We start from the raw sequence: 25,123 nt of genomic DNA, 5'->3' as shown, positions 1-25,123 counted from the left end.
ACTGTTTTACAAGAACAAGGGTTGATTCAAAACTAATCAAGAGTATACAACTTTCAAATACATGTTAAGAATACTAATTCAGGAATATTCTATCAATCATTATTTCAGAATGATTGGGTTTTCACTTATATTATACACGTGACGTCTATATGCTTTTTATGAGTCATTTGATTCAGGTTGTTTAATTCATTTAAACAACATAGTTAAAGTGCTGACATTATAACCAGAATCTCCAGTCGGGGATCGAAACAAGTGTGTATAGATCTATATTGGGATTGACAACCCCGCACTCAGACTGCTAGCTACAGCCAGGCATACACGCCTAAGAGTGAAAGTTGTTATCAACAGCTTTTAACGCCTTCAAAGCGTTGTTTCAGGCCATCTAGTCTTAGTATGGTTATAATAACTCATTAAAAAGATATTAACAATACGGTTAGTGTATAATTAACTAAACATGAGTACATTTTCAAAGTACCAGTTTACCAAAATACAGTTTAGAATATTACATCTCAGTATTCAATAACAGCTGTTGGAGCCAGGCACACTTACATTTACAGGTTTTACAAAGGAATACAAATACAGAACACTGGTTTACAAACAGAACGGTTTTACGTGATTAAAACTACCTTTCATATACAGCAGAAAATATAGGATTTTCTGGAAACGATTTACATATTCAAAGAACAGAAAACATGCTTTCAAAACATAAATACTTATGCACTCACTCAACTATATGTTTATACTCTCTTTTCAAATTACTTGTATTCTCAGGGAATCAGTAGACAGGTACTCTCCGAGCTTTTGAGAAGATGGAGCTATTTTTGAGTCATGTATTCTTCTTTTGTATTACTATTTTGGCGTCAATATACATTGATTGAACACATGTAAAAACTTATACATATTAATGCAATGGTTGTTTGTACTTTGATTACTATAATGCATGTGTTGTGATACTATAAATGAAGTCATCCACCCCCAGACGTTTCCACTGTCTGGTTTGGGGGTGTGACAGATTGGTATCAGAGCATTGTTTATAGTGAACTCGGTATATTAATCCATAAAAGATATACAAACTATAAATACACTGGGGCTAAGAGCTCTGACGACAAGTATACTTTTAAAATTTAAATATTTTTACAAGAAATATGCTAACACTCATACCTACAAGTACAATATCACAGTTATAACAACTTAAAAGTATTTGGATATTGGACACTGCAGTCAAACCTGGGCAGTTATGTAATCATATATGGGATTAATATAGCCTGATCAACTATATTGGTTTGAGATATGACCAACATGTGTTTGGGAGTGATGGTAGTGTTGCGGCATGTCTAAACTTACCAACTATACAGAAGAACTCTAGAACAGAACATAAAGTTGAAATACTATAGGAGTATTTTAGGCACTATATACTAATAACAAACATGCGAAAACAAAAGAACCATTGTGGGTAGAATTATAAATATTAAGGGTATATTACAGTTATATATAATTAAAGTTATATAGACTTAGAATATGTGATCTAGCTTCATTTCCTGTTCCTTGTTTGGTTGTGGATTTAGAGCAGGATCATTTAATCAAAGGTCGATTATACCCAAGTTATATAGAATTAGTATACACTTTGTAGTTATGGAAGTACCTAGAACAAGTCATACACAATTCATTGTCTGTTAACTGTAAGTTTCTCTCGTAGAAACTGTAATTGCAATCTATCGTTACTAATTATATTCTATATCTCTTATCCCTATTCTCGCTTAGATATCAATGGTTGGATTCTATCTACCCGGAGACCCGTATTTCCTCAATCAAGGAAATAGAGGATGGCTCGATGATGAGCCAGAAGAGAATCCTGAAATCCCCTTAGATGATGTTTTTGTAGAAAAGTTTCCTGAAGATACTGATTCGGAATCAGAAGCCAACAATCCACCACCAGTTTCCCAGCATCCCAATCCACGACAAAACTTCCAAGGCCCGACGCCTCTGTGGGTTATAAACTTAGAAAGTTGGAGTGACGAACTATGTCAGAACCATCCTTACCAAGGAGGCCGAAGCTTCTACAATTCGGACACAGGAGGCTCAGCAGACAGAGCCCACCCGGTGTTAGTTCGTCGTGTGGCGCGTAACGATGAACAAGGAAGAGCTGCTATCGACCGAGTCATGTAGGTTGATGTTGGAGTTAACACCGTTCTTATTCGCAACCTAGAAGACAGTCATAATGCGACAAGGGATCGTACTAATTTCTTGATGAGAGAACTGGCGGCATCCCAAGCCGAAGTTAGAGAACTGTGAGAACGACAAATAGCACAAGACAGGCGTATGTACGAAATAGAACGTCAGCTAGCTAAATCCAGGGCCGGACATAGTAGGAAGTAGATTATACTCTACTCGTTTACTACTTACTCTTTTTGTTGTAGTTAAGTCTGCGGATATGTGTTAGCGTTATTTTTCATGTGTTTCAGTACGACCGCGAAAAATTTCATTTTCGGTAGGTCCGTTTAGTGTCGATATTTTCCAGATATTGTGGTGTATTGTAGACCTGTTTAAGGTCAAGTTTTCCAAACTCTATGTACTCAATATACCGACATAATCGACATGCATTTTCATACTCTTTGAAAAATAACCACTCAATTTCATATTATTCAGTTGCAAGTGGTACTTGCAGTAGACTTCTATTCCCAATTCCTTACAAGATTCATTTTTGAACTAAGTGTTCTAATTCTTAGATATCAAATTCATGTTCATGTTTGATGTCTGACTGTCGCCTCATTTTTTAATTCTTGAAGTGAAAGATGCCTGCACGGAGAAACCCAAGGCGTGTTAATGTTAATGAAGCGCCAACACCACCTCCGCCACCACCTCCTCAATTTGACGCTGCCATGTTTCAGGCGGCGGTCACTGCAGCCGTTGCAGCTACTATATCTCATATAACCACCACTGTCGCAAGTGGGTCGGGGGGTGATGCACACCCTTCCAACCACGGCGAAATTCACGTACACTCACGAGAGTGTACCTATAAGGACTTCTCGAATGCTAAACCCAGGACCTTTAATGGGACTGGAGGAGTAATGGCGTTAAGGCAATGGATCGAGAAAAAGGAGGCAGTCTTCGAGATCTGCTCCTGCCCATAGGGTAGCAAAGTCAAATTCGTTGTTTGTATATTTACTGATAGAGCCCTAACTGTTGGGTTATGAGCATTCTAACACTTCTATGGTGTACATGCAACCATAAATACCTTGGATCTATGTTTTCTCTATTATACATGCAATTATCAATTTTCCAAGGTATTGTTCTAACTAGCATAATATAAAGTACATGTAATATAAAATCTAGTAGAATTACATACCTCTTTGTTGTAGCTTGATTCCATGGAGCTCAAGAGCCGAGTGCCCCAAATGTGACACCTCAAATGGTCCACACAACATCATCAACATTTGGAATAACCATGAGAAGAGATATTGCACTCTAGAAATCGGTTTGCCCTCTTGTGTATGCACTAGTGCCGATTTCACCAACCAATGGGGTCTTTATATATTGTGCACATTAGGGTTACACCATGTAACCCATGACTTTACCCATTCCTTATGCTCCATGGGTTTTAACCTCCATGGAGTATCCATGGGTCACCACATGGGTTAAACCCAACATAAGGAATCATGGATCACAAGCCCACATATATAAGAATGAATGATTTACACAATCAATCCCCATATATTTAATTAGTCTCTTTTGATCACTAAATTAATTCCAAATTGATTCTTGATCAATACTAGTTAAATAATATGATTTCATATTAATATATTAGAACTTATAATATATTAATATGTCACAAATATCCTCTTCTCACAAAAGGTCTATCCAAATTGTTCTGATGTGATGCAACCCAAATGAACCATGCCGGGTCGAGTCAAGTATGTACCAATTATAGTTATGGACATAGACACTAATCCAACAGTCTCCCACTTGGATAAGTCTAATAACTATTATTGCAAGTATGACTTCATAACCCGACTAGCAATCATAGCTCTTAAAAGCCGTTGTCGAACTCTGAACAAATCACTGACGCGCCCATTAGATAAGTGATCATATATTCCTCCATGCTAGATATCATATGGACTGAGACATGGATTATAATCATTCTCTCTGTCCATTTGTTGTTTCCCGATTTCTGATTTATGACGACCGACTAATTGAACAAATCAAATCAGTCCAGGCTTGGCCAAGCACTTAGGGTGTCATCACTAAATCATCGAGGGGCCCACAAATATCGCTTTTATCCCTTTAAGGGTAAAAGGAATGGATAAACTTTGACTCATATGCTTGTACTAACTACTTGTTGAATCATACGCAAAGGCACGTTTTATAACATCGAGTTACCAATGCGTTTTCGTGCAATCAATGTATAACCAACTCATAGTCAACAAATCATATCTCTAGGTTTGAATAATATAAGATATTATCGTCTCATGATTCACTCGTGATAAAATCCATGAAGTGATTCAAATGAGCGTGGGTTTAATCCAATACTCAGAACTTATGAGCACTCATGAATGTTGCAGCAACTCTTGCTATGTCCACTACCTTGGACATGTACAAAACAGCTTCATGACAGTCTTGATTCATATCTACTTCCAACATATGACCGACTGTGGATGGTTTGAATAACTTGGATATTCGGGAAGTCAAAACATGCAAAGTGAAACACAAGAATAATACTAATCCTATATGGCCCCAACACTTTGAGTGTAAATAAAACACCTTTTATCTAAGCACCATATTGATTACTCATTATTCATTGTATAATGTTTCGATTTATCAACTTAATACTTGAATAAAAACAATAGGCATGCCATGCTCCAAGCATGCACACTATGTTTGTCTAAACAATAGCTATGCCATACTCCAAGTATGCACACTATGTTTGTCTTATGATCCTTACTTTGTGAAACAGATCAATTGACAATATTTCAATGATGCTCATTTCACAATCCCAATCCTTATTGTAAATGTAATAATACCAAACTCTTGCCATTTACTATAATCTATTAGATTCTAAACTTATATGCAATGATCCCCTTGCAATGAATATGCACACAAGTCACAAAGACTTGGCAACAGACATTACAAAGTATTCCAATGGAGAGCAATTCCATGGAAACGAAGTCTCACATTCAAAGTACATTCCTTTGAACACCCTTCTTGCATTAAGTTCTTTAATCTTACACAGATTCAAAGAATAAATTCCACCTATGGAGACAATTCCATATTCCCATTTTGACTATCACTTCTGAATAAGAGTTGTCTCCTTTCAGAATATGTCAATATGGTCCTATCTCTATACTTCCAATTGTCCATGAGCAACCAATCTTTGACAAACCTCAGATTGTCCTCGACAATTGCTTAATCATTTTAGTCAAATCCAGTTCTATTCCTTTTTCCCTCTTAACGCCCTAGGCATTTGGAAAATTTATAATGGATAAATATTATAGCACATGTAATCGATCCTATACCTGAAGCATATGGGACCCGATTCATGCTATAAAATTTTTTTTATTTGCCATGTTCTCAAAATTCGAACTATGAAGAGGGATGCCGCAATCATAATCGAATTTTGAGAATGCAACATATATAGAATTTCCTTATGTTGAACCATAACATTCATATATATATCCTTGACTAAAGTTGATTAAAATCTCAATCTAAGCTTTTAGAATTGGAATGAAGTATAAATCCTCTCCCTTAATTATAGCAAAACAACTTTTTCAAAGCGAATTGAACCTTTTGTTTTACTATAATTAACATTGCTAACTTGCAACACTAACCATAATAATCATGCTCCCACTAGCACAATGATTAATATCTTACTAGCACAACACTTATGCTCCCACTAGCTTAGACATGTACTCAGAAATCAACTGGACTTCTAGAAATCAATACTTTATTGACTTTCTTGACAAAGTTCAGATTTCTGATACAAGATTGCTTTGATAAGACTTTATCAAAATCATACACCTTTCCTTAGATAGCTCACATGTTTGTCTAGACCTTTTGCCATTCTCACTAGTTAGTGTGCCGGTTAACCACACACACTCCACTAACGACATGAGAATGCAAATATCACAATTGCTATCTACTTAAAATCTACTTAGTGAAAGCGTTTCCTCACCATCATTTTCATGAATCGGAGAGAAACCTTATGACACTTAGATTTTTTTATGGTGTATGTATTCCTATCCATGTGAATTTGTCAAAAACATAATCACAAGACAGGGTTAGTGACAAACCCAAACTCATATGGACTGAACTTGTTCAATCTTAATTTCTTGCCACTTGGCAGCTCAAGGGCCTACCATTGCTTCCACATTGTTATGCAAACAATTGAGAACTCATATAACTCACAAGCATAGTCAACTTTAACTGGAATAAGCACAGAAATAAGAATATGTCAACACGATAGGTTACAAACCTCAAGTCGTGGGCTAGTGATTAACAATACTCTTGATTAGTTCTTGAAACCATCTCAAGATTTTTTTAAAGACTCCCACTAAACTCTTGACATATAAGATTCTCTTTTGTCAAGAATCATTCCTTGACAAAACAAATATTCAAGAGTTAGTGCGGATTCTTATCAAGTTAAACACTTCTCACAGTTGGTCTTAGTTGGTCTTTGTCTTATAAAAAACATCACAGCTTACCAATCTCAAATGTACAAGAGTAGAAAACATTTTACTCTACATTTGACAAGTGTTTTACACCTTTTTAAGATTATGTCACTCAAGGCTCAATATTGGAGTATGACTCTAAGATTTGATTTTGGAATGAAGTATGATTTATCTTTTGATTTAACCATTTCAATAATTCACGATTCCTCTCCTTAGCCAAACAAATGCACTAAGGTGTCCTTAGAGGATCAATTGTGATATGGTTTCATAATCACCAAGATAACCATAAACCAAGATACTTAAGCACTCTCCCACCTTTTCAGATTGGAGAAACTCATATCTTTCTGCCTAATTTGATTTTTCTCATTCGTCCTGCCATACATTGAAACTTTTCCAATGTTTCAGAATTACACTTAAACTTGTAAGTATAACCATATTTACTAAACTTTAGTAAATCATGATGAATAATCTTATCATTCCTTTTGGTCGACTTGACCAGCGCACAACCAAGTGTACCCAATCCTTCATTCCTTCACTTGACTCACACATACATGTGAACAAGGAATTAGTCTTAATTTCCCAAAAATGAAAATTCTCACTCATCATACAGTACAACTTGCATGATTCCAAGTTTCTATCCAACTGAAACTTGGGTGATGAGAATATTTCCTTATTTGGTAAATTATGACACTACCACAAATGAAAGAATGAAATCCATTTTCCAATATTGCTTATCAATGGAAACATATAAACAACAGTTTTTTCACAAATGCCATTGTAAGGATACTTAAAATAAATAAAATCAAAACCTTTTCTTTTATTTTAAAACTTGCGGAAAAATCTTATCCTTACAATGCAAATACATATGAAAAACATGTTGTTATCTATTCCTAAGCAACATATCATAACTCTTAAGCAGCAGCTCAAAATTCTGATCACCGAACCTTGCGATCGAAATCCATCTTCGCGATCAGAATCAGCACACTCTTTCTTTAAGCTTTCTTTGATTCTTCCAAAACATCAAAATGTAATTACATCACATCATGTATTAAGAATCTCCAAAAGAGACTTCATATAGTTAGATAATGGACTTTAACCTGAAGCAAAGTCAAACCTTTTTTACTTTTACCATCCTTATGAACTTTCAGGTAAACTCAGCAGCTTCGCAACCAATGCCCCTTCTTTTGGCAAAAGAAACATATGGACCTTTTGGAAATGGTACACTTGATTGTCCCAGACTTAACCTTTCTCTTTACCATTGGTCAAATGACTTGAACATGGCCAATCCCTTTCTATTGGGAAGAGAAAGCTTTTCTGGACTTCCATTGTCACCATTGTCAATATCCAAATAGGTTTGGGAAGTAGATCTTCCAATCTAATTTGCTTTACCAATGCTCCAAATCATTGTTGATTTAGTAGCATCAAGAAAATAGGTAAGATCACTAAGGGTCATGTCGTGATCTGTCATCAGGGAGTGACTGAAGAACCATGTCAACAGCCAGCTACCTCGAGACTTCGACACCCGACTCTCCCGGCTTGCCAATATGTGACTTAACCTCCAAGATGTAAGCACATATAGTCTTTGCTTGCCAATAGGGATTGAGTGACTTTGAACTTTTCAAGTCTTGAAACTTGTGGGATAGGGAGAATTATTAGAGGAGGTGGAGGAAGTGAAGCATGATTTCCAGTCTCGTTAATGCACAACAAAGGGATTAATCTTTCACCTTGATTGCCATGTGGGATATCATCTTCATTAGGAAGGCTTGTTCCTAAAGATTTGGGAAGACCATAGTTGTCTGAAATAGACATTTATGAGGGAGAAATTCAAGTTTAGTTGATTTAAGTCCTTAATATAACACCCAATATGAAATATTAAGGCTAGGACCCAACAAACTATTTATAACTGGAAGAGGGATGCCGTAATCCAATTTATAAAATATTTGAAGGTAGGTAATGACGATTTACCAATTTCCACCATGAAAACAAAATATAATTAAGTTTTAATTGGATTTGAAACTCCTAGATCTTTTGAGATACATTGAACTTTCAATGGCATGTTTAAATCTCGATTGTGGCCTCTCAAGTTTGTGACTGGGATGCCGAGGACAGTGGCGGAGCCAAGATCAAAGTATAGGGGTAGCCTAAATTTTTTTTAAGGTAGCCTAATTTTCTTTTCCAAGGTCACATTGCAACATAAATCCGAATTTTCTGAATAGACATTGGGATTAATTAGTAATGTTGATTATGCTATGCATATCAACACTTACAGCATATGAAACGATATAAGAGCATCAACACAATCATTTTTATGAAGTTTTAGGTTAGGGTTTTTGATCGTCTTCTACTTTCAGTCATGACTTATGATGGATTGATACTAATTTAAGCGAGTAATCTCAGGGTGGGATTGGCCCCTAATTTATAAGAGGGTAAGCTTGGTATCAACTCATAGTTTGGGTAAGGTTAAGAAAACCTTATCACTAGTCATTTAGAAATTAGATTCAACTACAACACTTGAATTTCTAAAAGAGTTTCATTGCCCTTTCCCACTGAAGTAATAAATTTGTAGTATAACTTAATAGTGCACTAAATAGGTTAGGCCATTTTATGTATAAACTCTAACATTCAATTCTACATCTAATCCTCTACACCATCAGTTAATCCTCAGTTAATCCTCTACACCATGAGTCTGATTCAGTTAATGAAGTATATGAATTAATTATTCTATGAACTGTAATGCATTTACATTTCACTATGAAGTTCATTTAGTTAATTAGTTCACATCAAAATTCAAATTTTAGCACTTCATCTTTGACAGTGAGTATTCTGGAACGAACAATTGATAACTGAAACTACTCCTCTTATCTAAAATCAACTTTGCCCCGAAATAATCAGTCCAAATTTAATTAATGTGCTTGCTTATCAATTTTTAGATACAAAAAACATAATGTATGGGAATATCTATAATTGATAGTAGGCAAAAGGGAGTATCAATGATCAACCATCGAAACAACCATTAACGTCAAAAAAATATTAAAATAACCTATCAAAAATCAAATGAAGACATGACATCATCAAACACCTAACCTTTGAACCCTAATGGAGCGGAAGACTCTGACAAGGCACGATGGCTTCTCTTCCGTCTCTTGTACCAAATAACGAAAATGCCAACGAACACAAGCAAAACCGCACAGCCAATGTCTATTTCGATTCCAAGCGCAACCAATGCTCTGTTACTACTAGATCAATTTTGAGGGGCATCCCGGGATACCCCGGGCTCCAATGTGGATCCTCCCCTGGCCGAGGATCACAAACAAGGTGTGAATAACCATGCAAATTTACTTGGTACCCATAACTTTATCACCTAATTGATGTGCCGGTTAACCACACGCGCTCCATCAATCTATGATAAACATTAAGTTACCATTTTCCACACATTTTCAGTCCCATGTTAGTGTGTCGGTTAACCACACACGCTCCACTAACCACTTAACAAAGGTGCAAAGTGCAATTTCATGGGTTAGCACCTTTTCATATTTTCCTAATTAACTAAGATTGGGAATTTATAAGTGTTTAGTTACTTAGTATTTATCATTATACTTTTAATGAAGGGAGAATTATAGTCCTTATCCTACCCGTTCGGCTAACGACCCTCCACCAGTCAAGGAAGCGGTGGGTGAGAGTGGACACCCATTAAACTGTCATTTTATAGGCAGTAACCTTATACCCCCCTTATAGACCAGCTTCGTGAATGAGGCCTACTAACGGTAAGAATGACTTTATCTTATACATATCTATATAATTAAAATTATAATAATAGTATAAGGATTGAATTTTAAACTTTTAAAATTCTAGGGTTTGATTTGGAATTAAAGTATACATAAGCAAAACTTTACAAATTCCAAAACTTGAGGGCAAGTATTGAAACTTTTCAAAACTTTTGGATTTTCATAACTTATGAGTTTAATTAAAGTTTTAAAAACTTGAATGAAGAGACTCTTGAACATCCATAACTTGAGGACAAGTTATGAAGTCCATAAAATTTTTTTATGAGAAAAGACTCTTCATTTTGTAACCTTTGGCACTTTTATGAGTTTTAAGATTCATAAATGTGACTTTTCATATAACTTGAGGACAAGTTACAAAAACACATTTTATGAACTACTTTTAGATCAATTTGGATTGAAAACAACTAACACATAATTTTTCATTAATCTAAATTAACTCATAAAACAAGGTGACACAAAAAAACTTTGTAATCCAAAACTTGAGGACAAGTTATGGAGTCCATACAATGTCATTAAGATCAAGAATTACACTAACAAACAATTTGCATATAATTCCTATGATCTACCAAAACTCATAAGCATGAACAATCCATATCAACAATTTTCAAGAATCATATAAACATATATAAAACTTGAAACTTTGATAACTACTTTGAAATTGGTTTACCATAATCATTACCACATAAAAAACAGGTTTTATAAGTCCAAAACAGTTTAAGGTAATGATTCTAGACCAATTCCAGTCTTAAAAGTCGAAAATATGTTGTCAGGGGCTTCTACTCGTCTAGTGTATGAACCTACTCGACGAGTAGGATGAATTTCTTCATGGACTCGGCGAGTCCAGTGCCCAGGAAGCCAAATTTTTTGATTTTTAAGCTATTTCAGCATGTATAACTTGAAAACAAGCCTAGGCTCTGATACCACTGTTGGGTTATGAGCATTCTAACACTCCTATGGTGTACATGCAACCATAAATACCTTGGATCTATGTTTTCTCTATTATACATGCAATTATCAATTTTCCAAGGTATTGTTCTAACTAGCATAATATAAAGTACATGTAATATAAAATCTAGTAGAATTACATACCTCTTTGTTGTAGCTTGATTCCATGGAGCTCAAGAGCCGAGTGCCCCAAATGTGACACCTCAAATGGTCCACACAACATCATCAACATTTGGAATAACCATGAGAAGAGATATTGCACTCTAGAAATCGGTTTGCCCTCTTGTGTATGCACTAGTGCCGATTTCACCAACCAATGGGGTCTTTATATATTGTGCACATTAGGGTTACACCATGTAACCCATGACTTTACCCATTCCTTCTGCTCCATGGGTTTTAACCTCCATGGAGTATCCATGGGTCACCACATGGGTTAAACCCAACATAAGGAATCATGGATCACAAGCCCACATATATAAGAATGAATGATTTACACAATCAATCCCCATATATTTAATTAGTCTCTTTTGATCACTAAATTAATTCCAAATTGATTCTTGATCAATACTAATTAAATAATATGATTTCATATTAATATATTAGAACTTATAATATATTAATATGTCACAAATATCTTCTTCTCACACAAGGTCTATCCAAATTGTTCCGATGCCATGCAACCCAAATGGACCATGTCGGGTCGGGTCAAGTATGTACCAATTATAGTTATGGACTTAGACACTAATCCAAAACTAACATGGTGGAACGGCCACGTTAAGTCACTGACCTTGGTAGTGGCTAACTCTATAAGTTGGGAGAACTTGAAAACCATGTTGATGCGGGAGTACTGCCCGCGAGGGGAAATTCAGAAGCTCGAGCAAGAGCTCTGGGGTCTTACTATGGTTGGTTCAGACATAACAACCTACACAAATCGATTCTGCGAATTAGCAAACCTATGTCCAGAAATGGTTGCTCTGGAGAGCAAAAAGATCGAGAGGTACATTTGGGGGCTGTCGCCCCAGATTCAGGGGAGTGTCATTGCTTCCAGGCCTGTTACCTTTGACAGTGCCAAAGAGCTGGCACAATCCCTTATCGACCACGGAGCCCGTCATAACTCAGTGGTTGCTGCTCCAGAACAACCCAATGGGAACAACAACAACAACAACAACAGCAAGAAGAAAGGTTGGAATAAGAGAAAGGGAAAATATTCTCAGGAACCCTCAAAGAAGCAACAATTAGTGGCGGTTCATGCTGCTACTATACCTGTTGCTGTTCCTGCTAACACTGCACCAGCTAAGCCCTATGCTGGTAATCTCCCTAAATGTAACAGTGCAATCACCACCACAATGGAAATTACCGGGAGATGCAGTGTCTTAACTGCAACAGAAAAGGGCATACTGCCCGATTCTGTAAATCACCACCCCAACCGATTAACCAAATACCTGCCGCTGGAGTAGGTCAAGCGTGTTATGGATGCGGTGAAGTTGGGCATTTCAAAAGAGATTGTCCGAAATCGGGAAATGCCGGTGGATTTGGGAGAATCCTGGCAATGGGTCACGAAGAAGCTGTGGCAGACCTTGTGGTGGTCACGGGTACGTTTCTTCTCAACAATACTTATGCATGCATTCTATTTGATTGTGGTGCTGAGAGGAGCTTCGTGAGCCAGAATTTCAAAAACCTGCTAAATCAAAACTCCCAACCACTAAATTAAACTTTCACAGTCGAAATGGCTAACGGGAAATCCGAATACACCAACGATATATACATAGGATGTATCCTTCCCTTGAATAACTTTTCCTTCCCAGTAGACCTTATGTCGGTCTCTATCAAAAGTTTCGACGTCATTATTGGTATGGATTGGTTGTGCTCTAACCATGCCGACATCCTATGTTATGAAAGAGTCATTTGCCTGAACTTGCCAACTAACGAAACTCTTATCATCTATGGCGACAAACCCGGAACGAACCTTCAGATCATTTCTTGCATCAAGGCACAGAAGTACCTTCGTAAGGAGTACTGTGCTTTCTTAGCTCATGTGGTAGACAAAAAGCAAGAAGTGAAATACATCGCGAGCATTCCTGAGGTCTGCAACTTTCCCGACATTTTTCCCGACGATCTTCTAGGAGTGCCTCCTGAACGTCAAGTCGAATTCAGAATCGACTTAATCCTTGGAGCTACCCAGTAGCCAAATCCCCCTATCGTCTTGCACCTTCTGAAATGCAGGAATTATCTAGCCAACTGAACGAACTCCTTAGCAAAGGTTTCATAAGACCAAGCTTCTCACCCTGGGGAGCACCGGTTTTATTCGTGAAGAAGAAGTGCCTCCTGAACGTTAAGTCGAATTCAGAATCGACTTAATCCTTGGAGCTACCCCAGTAGCCAAATCCCCCTATCGTCTTGCACCTTCTGAAATGCAAGAATTATCCAGCCAAATGAACGAACTCCTTAGCAAAGGTTTCATAAGACCAAGCTTCTCACCCTGGGGAGCACCGGTTTTATTCGTGAAGAAGAAGGATGGATCATTCCGTATGTGCATAGACTACCGCGAGCTGAATAAACTGACCATCAAGAATCGATATCATCTGCCTGGTATTGACAATTTGTTCGACCAAGTTCAAGGCGCGAGCTACTTCTCGAAAATAGACTTAAGATCCGGGTATCATCAGTTACAGATTTTAGAGGAGGACATTCCCAAAACCGCGTTCAGAACTTGTTATGGTCATTACGAGTTTGTAGTGATGCCTTTCGGATTGACGAATGCACCTGCTGTGTTCATGGATCTAATGAACAGAGTGTGTAGTCCATTCCTGGACAAATTCGGCATAGTCTTCATTGACGACATCCTTATTTACTCAAGAAGTGAAGAGGAGCATTGCCAACATCTTTGTGAAGTATTGCAAACTCTGAGAACAGAGAAACTTTATGCGAAGTTCTCAAAATGCGAATTCTAGATCAGGGAGGTAGATTTCCTGGGTCACGTGGTCAGCCAAGAGGGAATACACGTGGACCCTTCCAAAATCAAGGCAATTGAGAACTGGTCAGCATCCAAAACACCTATAGAAATCCGACAATTCTTAGTTCTTGCTGGCTACTATCTCAGATTCATCCAGAATTTCTCTCGAATTGCTAAACCGCTTACCACCCTGACACAAAAGGGTGTAACTTTTAGTTGGGGAGAGAAGCAAGAAACAGCGTTCCAAACGCTGAAATGAGCTTTGTGCAGTGCACCAATCTTGTCTCTACCCTAAGGGACAGAGGACTTTGTAGTGTATTGTGATGCTTCTAACTAAGGGCTTGGATGTGTTTTGATGCAACGAGGAAAGGTTATATCCTACGCCTCGAGGCAGCTCAAGACGCATGAGGTTAACTATACAACGCATGACCTTGAACTAGGAGCAGTAGTATTTGCTCTGAAGGTATGGAGACATTACCTATATGGCACGAAATGCACAGTATTCACGGACCATAAAAGTCTCCAGCATATCTTCGATCAAAAGGAGCTGAACATGAGACAACGACGGTGGGTGGAGCTACTGAACGATTACGAATGTGAGATTCGTTATCACCCTGGTAAAGCCAATATAGTAGCTGATGCACTTAGCAGAAAAGAATACTCGGGGCGCCAAGTAAATTCGTTGACCATGACAATCCATTAACATCTGTACACACAGATCAAAGAGGCTCAACTGGAGGCCTTGAAACCTGAAAACGTGGCAGGTGAATTCCTGAGAGGTATGGATAAGAACTTTGAAATCAGGGATGATGGAGTCTATTGTTTCATGAACCGGATCTGGACACCAAAGTTTAGTGGTTACAGAGACGTGGTTTTGAATGAAGCACACAAAACCCAATACTCCATTCATCCGGGTTCAGACAAGATGTACCTGGACCTCAAGAAATTGTACTGGTGGCCTAACATGAAGGCTGAAATCACTACCTTTGTGGGCAAGTGCCTTACTTGTGCCAAAGTCAAGGTAGAGTACCAGAAACCTTCAGGTTTATTGCAACAACCTGAAAACCCTGAATGGAAGTGGGAGCGGATTACGATGGACTTCATAAATAAGTTACCCAAGACATCGGGTGGTTATGATATTATTTGGGAATCGTCGATAGATTAACCAAATCCGCATACTTCTTTCCAATAAAAGAAACCGACAAGATGGAGAAGCTAACAAGAACTTACCTCAAAGAGATTGTTAGACTGCATGGTGTGCCTATATCTATTATTTCTAACCGACATAGCAGATTCACCTCTCGTTTATGGCAGTCTTTACAAAACTCTCTGGGACTAGGCTGGACATGAGTACAGCCTACCATCCACAAACTGACGGATAAAGTGAGAGGACTATTCAAACTCTGGAAGATATGTTGCGAGCCTGTGTGATAGACTTTGGAAAGGCATGGGATACTCATTTACCCTTTGTCGAGTTCTCCTATAATAACAGTTATCACACAAGCATAAATGCTGCTCCATTTGAAGTTCTCTATGGCCGAAAGTGCAGATCCCCTCTGTGTTGGGCTGAAGTGGTTGACACACAGTTGGCTAAAGGACGAGTTCCTGACAGCACTCTGTCACACCCCCGGACCATACGGCGGAAACGTCCGGAGGCGGATGACTTCATTGTGCAGTATCATAACAATTGTATATAAATGAAACATAGCAAATCCAAACATCATACATTAAGATAATAAACTTACATTGTTTACAATACTTGTTATGTTGAAAAGTTAAACATGAAATAACAAAAGTAGCAATAACATAATGCAGCAATGCCAGTCCTCGATCGTAGTGATTACCTGCTTACTAGATCCCTGAGAATACAAGTCGTTTTGAAAAGCGTCAACATATAATATGTTGGTGAGTTCATAAGCATTTTCGTATAAAACTTTGTGATAGTTTAGAAACCCATAAAATTTCCAGTGTTTTTTGTCAAAACAGTTGTAAGTCTTGTTTCCAATCAAGTATAGTTGCATGTGCGTGTTTTAGTTTATCATCTTTCGAAATTTTATAAAATCGTTTTCTCCAGAAAATCCTATATTTTCTTGTATGAAATAGTTGTAAGTCTTGTTTCCAATCAAGTTTAGTTGCATGTGTGTGTTTTAGTTTATAATCTTTCGAAATTGTATAAAATTGTTTTCTCCAGAAAATCCTATATTTTCTGTGTGTGTGTGTGTGTGTAATCGTTTGTGGTCTTAAAAAAAACCCTAAGACTGGAGAGATGTGAGAAATCAACAGGCGATTGTGGACAATCCGCACAATGCAAGTGGACGATCAACACAACGAATGTGGACAATCATTACCATGCATAGGGGCGGTCAACACAATGTGCCAATTTGTTTGTAAGGTTTTCCCTGTGTAAATTTCTAAATAACATTGTTATATTCTAGTGAGTCGTTATAACCATACTAATATGACGGAGTGCCTGTCTAGGCATTCTTCAGGCGCCGGATTCGTTTAAGGCATTTGTCACCCTAGACTGGCCGGTCTAGCTGTAGCGAACAGTGAAGGTGTGGGGTGTCAACCTCATATAGATCTATACACAAATTCCCGCTCTCCCTCCAGGAGACTCTGGTTATAACTCTTTACAGGACTTTAAACGTACACTAATATATATATATATATATATATATATATATATATATATATATATATATAGGTACAATGAAGATGCGTCTGACTAGAATACTAACAGATATTTGTGCTAATAGTTGAAATTCGTCATTTATTTAATAAATAATAATAGTTGTACTCATTGACTAGGTGTCTCGTTTTCGTTTCATAACAATAGTTGTACTCGTTGACTAGGTGTCTCGTTTTCGTTTCGTAACAATAGTTGTACTCGTTGACTAGGTGTCTCGTTTTCGTTTCGTAACAATAGTTGTACTCGTTGACTAGGTGTCTTGTTTTCGTTTCGTAACATTAGTTGTACTCGTTGACTAGGTGTTTCGTTTTGCTTCATAGCCGTAGTTGCGTTTGTTGACTAGGAGTTTCATTTCGTTTTGTTTATTGAAAATAATCCACATTGAATCATATTTATCAAAAATAATTCAATATTATCAATGTTGGCAAAAATGACCCTTCTGTTATAAATTATCAATTTAGACCCACATTTATCAAAAAGTGTCATGAGTGGTCCAAAATACTAGAATTGTTGAAAATGGCCCACTTCTTCTAAGATACTCATTTTAGACTTGTTTTTAGGAAATTATTCAAAATGGCCCTTATTTATCAATAGTTCCATTTTTGGCCCTTTTTAATTGAAATATTCATTAATAACCCAAATTTATCCTTTATTCCAAAATGGTCGTGTATATATATTTATGGCCGAAAATGGTCCAAAAATAACAAGTTTTCATAATTTAACATCTTCAAAATATTATATCAAACAACTTGTTTAAACCAATTTCTTAGAGCAAATCCTTGTGATTTTTGACATAAGGTGTTGTGAGTGATAGTCATGTAAATACTAGTTTTTACTTCAAATCAACAATAGTTTGTGAAATATAGTCCAAACTCTTGAGACTTAACCAAAATCTCGAGTTTTTGGAGTAAGCATTTGGAGTTTCATAACCTTAAGCAGACATAATATAACAAGTATGTATAACAAGCAATATATCAAGATTTAAACAAGACTATGACTTGTATCCTCCCCCAAAACTAAGAAAGCTCAAAAATAGGGGTATGAAGCTCACCTTGGTTTGAAGTTAGTGTAGTTGAAGAGATGAGGTGAGGAATTTGAGCCTAGAACACTTGTAGTGTTGGATGAACTTCTTGAGGATTTTTGCTAGCATAAGGTTATGAACACATAAAATTATGTGTGAGTAGAAGATTTAAAATAACTAGATGTATGAATCATTTAACTAGGCATAAATTACTTATAAGAATTTAGAAGGAAATTGTAAGGAATGGCTCCTGGAACTTGGCGTGAACTCTTGAGAGATTTTGTGGAGGTTCTCAGAATGTAGGAATGAATTTGTGAAATGGAAAGGAGGGGTTTACGCTCCTTGTATGGGAATAGGGAAACTGATTTGATATGTGCTTGGTTTACTGGTGGGCAATGCATAGGTTACTGAGATTTGTATTGGAAATAGTCAATTACAGCTCACAATCCGTAAACACCTTGAATTGGAAAGGAGTTCACGGTCTAAATGAGTTTACACTAGGGTTTACGGCCAATTGATGTCCCATCATGGAGTCCACGGCCAATCCTTCCATCCTTGGAGTGTTCACGGTCATAGTGCTTTCTAGGATTGAGTTCACGCCCACTAGGTGGTCCACAAAAGGAGTTTACGCCCAAGATGCTCCTAGGATTGTGTTCACGGCCAAAGGTAGTCCACTAAGGGTGGTTCACGGCCAAGCTTGGTTCCTAGAGTAGTTCACGGCCTAACTTTTGTTCTTAGGGTAGTTTAAGGCCTATAGTTTCATTCTAGTATGGTGTTCACGGCCAACATGGCCCAATAAAAGGGTGTAGGGTCTTAGATGGTATTCTTCAGTGTATTCACGTTTTGGATGATTTCTATATATGTGAATATGTTTCTTGTGCTTAGAAAGCTCAAAATGATAGCCTTAAAGTTCAAGCATTCAAGGTTGCAACATAACACAAGTTCTTATATCTATATCAAGTGATTCTCAATCAAATCCATTCGTCTACTTTTGCCTTGATAAACTTGTTTACCTTCAAGAGGTTACCTTGTATGTGGCTTCCATAGTGCATCCTTCCATATACAAGCACTTATACTCTAATGGTTTTCAAGGTTCTCATTATAATAGGGTTACAATATGGACCCTGCTTGATCCTAATATTCCGGGTTGTCACACACTCTCACAGGTCCAGAAATCATTCGGGAAACGACAGAGAAGATTGTTCAAATTCGTTAACGATTGAAAGCCTCTAGAGACCGACAGAAAAGCTACGCAAACAAGAGAAGAAACCTTTGGAATTCCAGGTTGGTGACCATGTTATATTGAAGGTCTCACCCTGGAAGGGCATGATACGCTTCAGAAAGTGTGGCAAGCTGAACCCAAGGTACCTAGGACCATTCGAGATTCTTGCTAGAATCGGTCCAGTAGCTTACAAACTCCGACTACCCCAAGAACTAAGTAACATACATCCTACCTTCCACGTCTCTAACTTGAAAAAGTGCTTATCCGACGGGACTCTTGTGATCCCACTCGACGAGATCGAGGTTAACGAGAATCTCAACTTCGTGGAAGAACCCGTAGAGATCTTAGACAGGGAAGTAAAGATAACCAAACAAAGACGTATCCCGATGGTGAAGGTTCGCTGGAATGCAAAACGAGGACCGGAATTCACTTGGGAGCGGGAGGATCCAATGCAACAGAAGTATCCACATCTTTTTTCCCTAGTCTTTCTATATCTCTTTAATTCAAATTTTGGGACGAAATTCTCTCTAACAGGAGGATAATGTAACATCCCGTTATTTTCTTGTAGAAAGTTAAACATGGTCAAACTAAAGTCAACTAAAAAACTTTATTCTATCTTTTATAAGATAGAGTAATGTACATTATGGGTTTAATCATAGTATTCAAAGTATTGTTGTGTTAAGAAGAGTATGGCTTGAAATCCGAGAAGTCTCGCATGCTTTTTCTTCTTTTCCTTCGAACCGTACACCAACTTCGGCCGTGAACGAGGCCGCAAACGGCTACGGACCGTATACACTTCGGACCGCAATCTCGCAAACCGCCATAGGACCGCAAACGAGGTTCACGGCCGTGAACCCTTCGGGCCGTGAACTCCTCGCCATATATATAGATTTAGTTCATTTTTCCTTCATTTCTCACATCTTCCAGCCAAGAACTCTCAAACTCTCTCAAATATCATCAAGGGAAACCTTCCTTTCTCTTCAAAAACGTAAGTGATTCATCCCGATTTATTAGTTAAACTTCTTATTCAAGTGAAACCCTTTGATTTCATCCATGAATTCAACACTTTTCGTTTAGATCTTCAAATCTTCATCTTTTTCACCAAGAACACACACTTGTTCTTGGGCTATGAACACTCTAAAGGCTTCCAATAAGTAAGTATCTTATTCAATTTTTTGTTATCCATTAGAAACACTAGCATCCTCAAGAAACAAACATCTCTTTGCCATGATTCTTCAAGAGTTCACGACTGTGAACCCTTCATTGGGCCGTGAACCCTTCATAGGATCATGGTTTGGCCGTGAACCCTTCATCCATGGCCGTGAACCATGCTATGGCGATGAACACTTCCTTGTGTGGCCATGAACTCCCTTCAATCAATCATATGTGATTGTAACACTTCATTGCAAGTGTTTCCTAGTTCCTAAGGTTGTTTACCTTAGCATATTAGTTGTTATATACACTAATTGTATACATATATGTGTCATTATATGCTTAATAGGATTCGTTTGTGGTCAAGACTTCACTTGGTATACTTAGCATCCTATATCGATCTTTCATCCGAATCACTCACTACAGGTGAGTTCATACCCCCGTATTTTCATAGTTTTTACTGTTTCAAGGAGGGGGGGAATACAAGTCTAACACAAGGATTTTATGTTACAAAAAAAATGGTTTCAAAATATCTTACCAAAAATGGATTTCATTTTTATCAAATCAAAAAGTTTCAAATTCTGTTAAAATGCCATCAAGTCACCAAAAGTATTTCAAAAGGTTAAATTCCTTAAATGATTTATAAACTTATGTTTTTCCCCCCAAAAATCATATATATATATATATATATATATATATATATATATATATATATATATATATATATATATATATATATATAAGATGTAAAAGGCTTAAGACTGATAACTCACTGTGATTTCTTTTCCTTGTTTGGATGTGGGTTTATAGTATCGGTTATTTGTCCGAATGTTGTTTAAATTTTACTTATATATAATTGTATATGTATATAAATATAAAAGGTTATTTCATTTAGTTTCAATACCCTTTGTAACATGTCGAGCAAGGGGTTGCATTCATGAACAGTTAATACCAATTCAGAAAGTACATATAAATTATAATAGGTATAATTAATGATTCATAGAACATTAATTCACGAACCAAGTATACTAGAGTACACTGTTTTACAAGAACAAGGGTTGATTCAAAACTAATCAAGAGTATACAGCTTTCAAATACATGTTAAGAATACTAATTCAGGAACATTCTATCAATCATTATTTCAGAATGATTAGGTTTTCACTTATATTATACACGTGACGTCTATATGCTTTTTATGAGTCATTTGATTCAGGTTGTTTAATTCATTTAAACAACATAGTTAAAGTCCTGACATTATAACCAAAATCTCCAGTCGGGGATCGAAACAAGTGTGTATAGATCTATATTGGGATTGACAACCCCGCACTCAGACTGCTAGCTACAGTCAGGCATACACGCCTAAGAGTGACAGTTGTTATCAATAGCTTTTAACGCCTTCAAAGCGTTGTTTTAGGCCATCTAGTCTTAGTATGGTTATAATAACTCATTAAAAAGATATTAACAATACGGTTAGTGTATAATTAACTAAATATGAGTACATTTTCAAAGTACCAGTTTACCAAAATACAGTTTACAGTATTACATCTTAGTATTCAATAACAATTAATGGAGCCAGGCACCTTTACATTTACAGGTTTTACAAAGGAATACAAATACAGAACACTGGTTTACAAACAGAACGGTTTTACGTGAATAAAACTACCTTTCATATACAGCAGAAAATATAGGATTTTCTGGAAACGATTTACATATTCAAAGAACAGAACACTGGTTTCCGTCGTCCTGGTTCGGGGGTGTGACGCCCTATTTGAGCTACCAACACAATTGAATGCTAATTTAGTGTTAATGGTCCACCCCCAAAGATTTCAAGGGGGAAAGACTCAAGAAAGGGAGCAGAACGGGAGAACTAAAAGTCCCTATTCAATGGCAGGGAACTAACAAAGTTGAAGCAACATGGGAGGACTATGAAAAGTTCAAACAATAGTTTCCAAGTTTCAACCTTGAGGACAAGATCAAGGTTTGGGCTGTTGGTATTGATAAGACCAAACCATTCCTATTGTATCAAAGAAGGAACAAGAAGCCCAAAAAGGGGACAAGCCCAAATAGTGAAACTGTAACGTCCCAAAAATTAAGACTAAGAATTTCGATTTTTAAATTAATAAAATCATTATCCAAAAGAACATCATAGAAACCAAGGTGAATCAAAATGTATCAAGAAACACCCAAGTACATCAGAGTAAAATAAAATGCAGAACTATGTGGTGTGTGCACTGCAATCATCCCAGGCTCTTCCCCTTCGAACTAGAAGTATCTGAAACATAAACTAAAAACCGTAAGCACAAAGATTAGTGAGTTCCCCAAAATACCACATGCCATACATATCAAACATATAATGGTCCCTGCCCGGCATCAGGCCCCGTCCGACATCGAGCCCTGTTCGGAACAGATCTGCCAGTCATCAGGCCCCGCCTGGCATCGAGCCCCACCCAGTATATACATACAAACATATAAACACATGCAAAATCACAAAGATAAATAGCATATAATATAATCATCAGGCCCCACCCGACATCGGGCCCCGTCCAGTATACATATAAACACATAACACATGCAAGAGTCACACAGACAACTAGCATCATAAACATAATAAACCATAGGCTAGCATTGGTGCCTTCGACTCGCTAAACCCAGTGAGGAAACTCACCTCAAGCTGCTGAATCTCTCAGATAAAATCTCGGTCTACTGATCCAGAAAATCCATGTGCTAACATCATCAAATAATATCCAATTAATAATTAGATTTTGACCCATAATCTAGAATCTAAGTTACTTGTCCCATATCCAGGGTAAAAGACCATTTTACCCTTTTCTTACTTGGCCCATAACCAAGGCCCAACCCATTTGCTCAAAAGGCCCAAATTCCTAAATGGCATCCTAAGGCCCAACTTCCAAATTGGGCCCAAAAATCATCATGGACCTAATACCAAGAAAGTACATAGTCTATCCATGGACCAAAGTCAGAATTTGAATGGCCCAACAAGGCCCAAACCCTAAAAGCCCAAAATATGGCCCAAACCCAAGGAAGTCAACCCAAAAGTCAAATAGTTGAGTACGTTGGGCGTACTCAGACTTATGCTTGGCGTACTCCTTTCGGGGCCAGTACGCTTAGCATAGGAGCTGAGTACGCCCCGCGTACTCCGTAGACAGCCAACCCAACTAATTAAGCACTTATTCGATTAAGCCAACATGACAAGCTCTCAGACCTGCTTCTAGAAAGTGACTTAACACATAAATTTGGAAACTTTACTCCCATGCATGACTTAATAAGGCCCAAAACTCAAAAAGAACCATAACAAAGAACCCAACTCTTGCATGGACCAAAATAACTCATAAGGGTTGCATTTTTATGGACAAGGGACCTCATTTGTGTTAAGATCTAACCCCCATGTCTTCTAGAGTAGACCATAAACTCAACTTTAGCTCAAAAGACCCAAAAATGCATAAATAACGCCCTAAGTTGGATCTAGCATAAAGAATCATCAAGATGAGAGCTTTTACCTCAAATGGCTTACTAAGATGAAGATGACTCTAGATCTACAAGCTCAAGCCACCCCCAAGCAACCTCCAAGTGTTATTCTTCTTCTACTTCACCAAAAACACCACCAAAACTCACTTTTAAGCTCAAAACTCAAAAATGATACTTAGGGTTTCATTTTTAGGGTAGAGAGTGATGGAGGTTGATCAATAGAATGTCCAAGGGTGGTATAAGTTTCTTAAATAGGGTGCAAACCATACAAATTAAGGTTTGCCAATACATCACGTACGTCATGCGTACTCCCATGTACGCCCAACGTACGTGGGTGAACCCGTGATCCTAAAATGAGCTAGTAAGCTAAGAGTACTCATAGAGTACCCCCTGCGTACTAGGTTGGGACTAAATTGAAAGAAATTTTGCATTAAGGGGTTAAAAGGGAAATATAACAAATCTTGAATGTTACAGAAACAACATCTTGAATCGTGGGGGAATATTTCTTTTTTGTCGATTGGTCATTTATGTTTATGTTGTGAGCTAAATCCTTCATGTGCCAGCTCTGTCTCCGGGACTGGTAGGAGGTTGGGAGATATTTTCCTTTTTGCTTTTGCTTATTATTTAAACCCCTTTGGTGTGGAAGTATTAGTTAGCGAAGAATTGTATAGTGAAAGATATCTTGGAGGGTTCCTTGTCTCTTGAAAGCAAAGATCGATTTATTGCAAAGATGGTCTCTATGTTTGAAATTCTTTACACTAAGGGTTCTTATGACTAACTCTATTATGTTTATAGATATTTTATCTTTTTTAATGGTTGTAATTAAATAAAGAAAATGATCCTCATCTCACCTCTCTCTCTCTCTCTCTCCCTTTCTCTCTCCACACACACACGCATAATAACACACAAATACACACTTGTCACTTTCTTTGAAGAACACATACCTACATATTTTCTCTCTTTCAAGCTCTACGGGCCTCTAACACCTACCATTCTCCTTTGATGTTCCTTTTTTGTTTTCAATTAACTCCCATGCATACACATAGAGAGAAGGGGGCGACACTCACACACACACATACACACACACAAGGCGAGTGAGCGAGAGAGAGAGAGAGAGAGATAAACGATCATCAAAGGAGAGTTATTAGGTGTAAGGGGTGGGGCTTAAGGTTGATGGGTAGGTAGGTTTTCTTCAAAGAAAGTGACAA

Source organism: Lactuca virosa, chromosome 1 (genome assembly GCF_052849685.1).
Source record: "Lactuca virosa cultivar CGN04683 chromosome 1, Lactuca_virosa_CGN04683_v6, whole genome shotgun sequence".
NCBI classification, from domain to species: Eukaryota; Viridiplantae; Streptophyta; class Magnoliopsida; order Asterales; family Asteraceae; genus Lactuca; species Lactuca virosa.
This window is presented reverse-complemented; position numbering follows the sequence as displayed.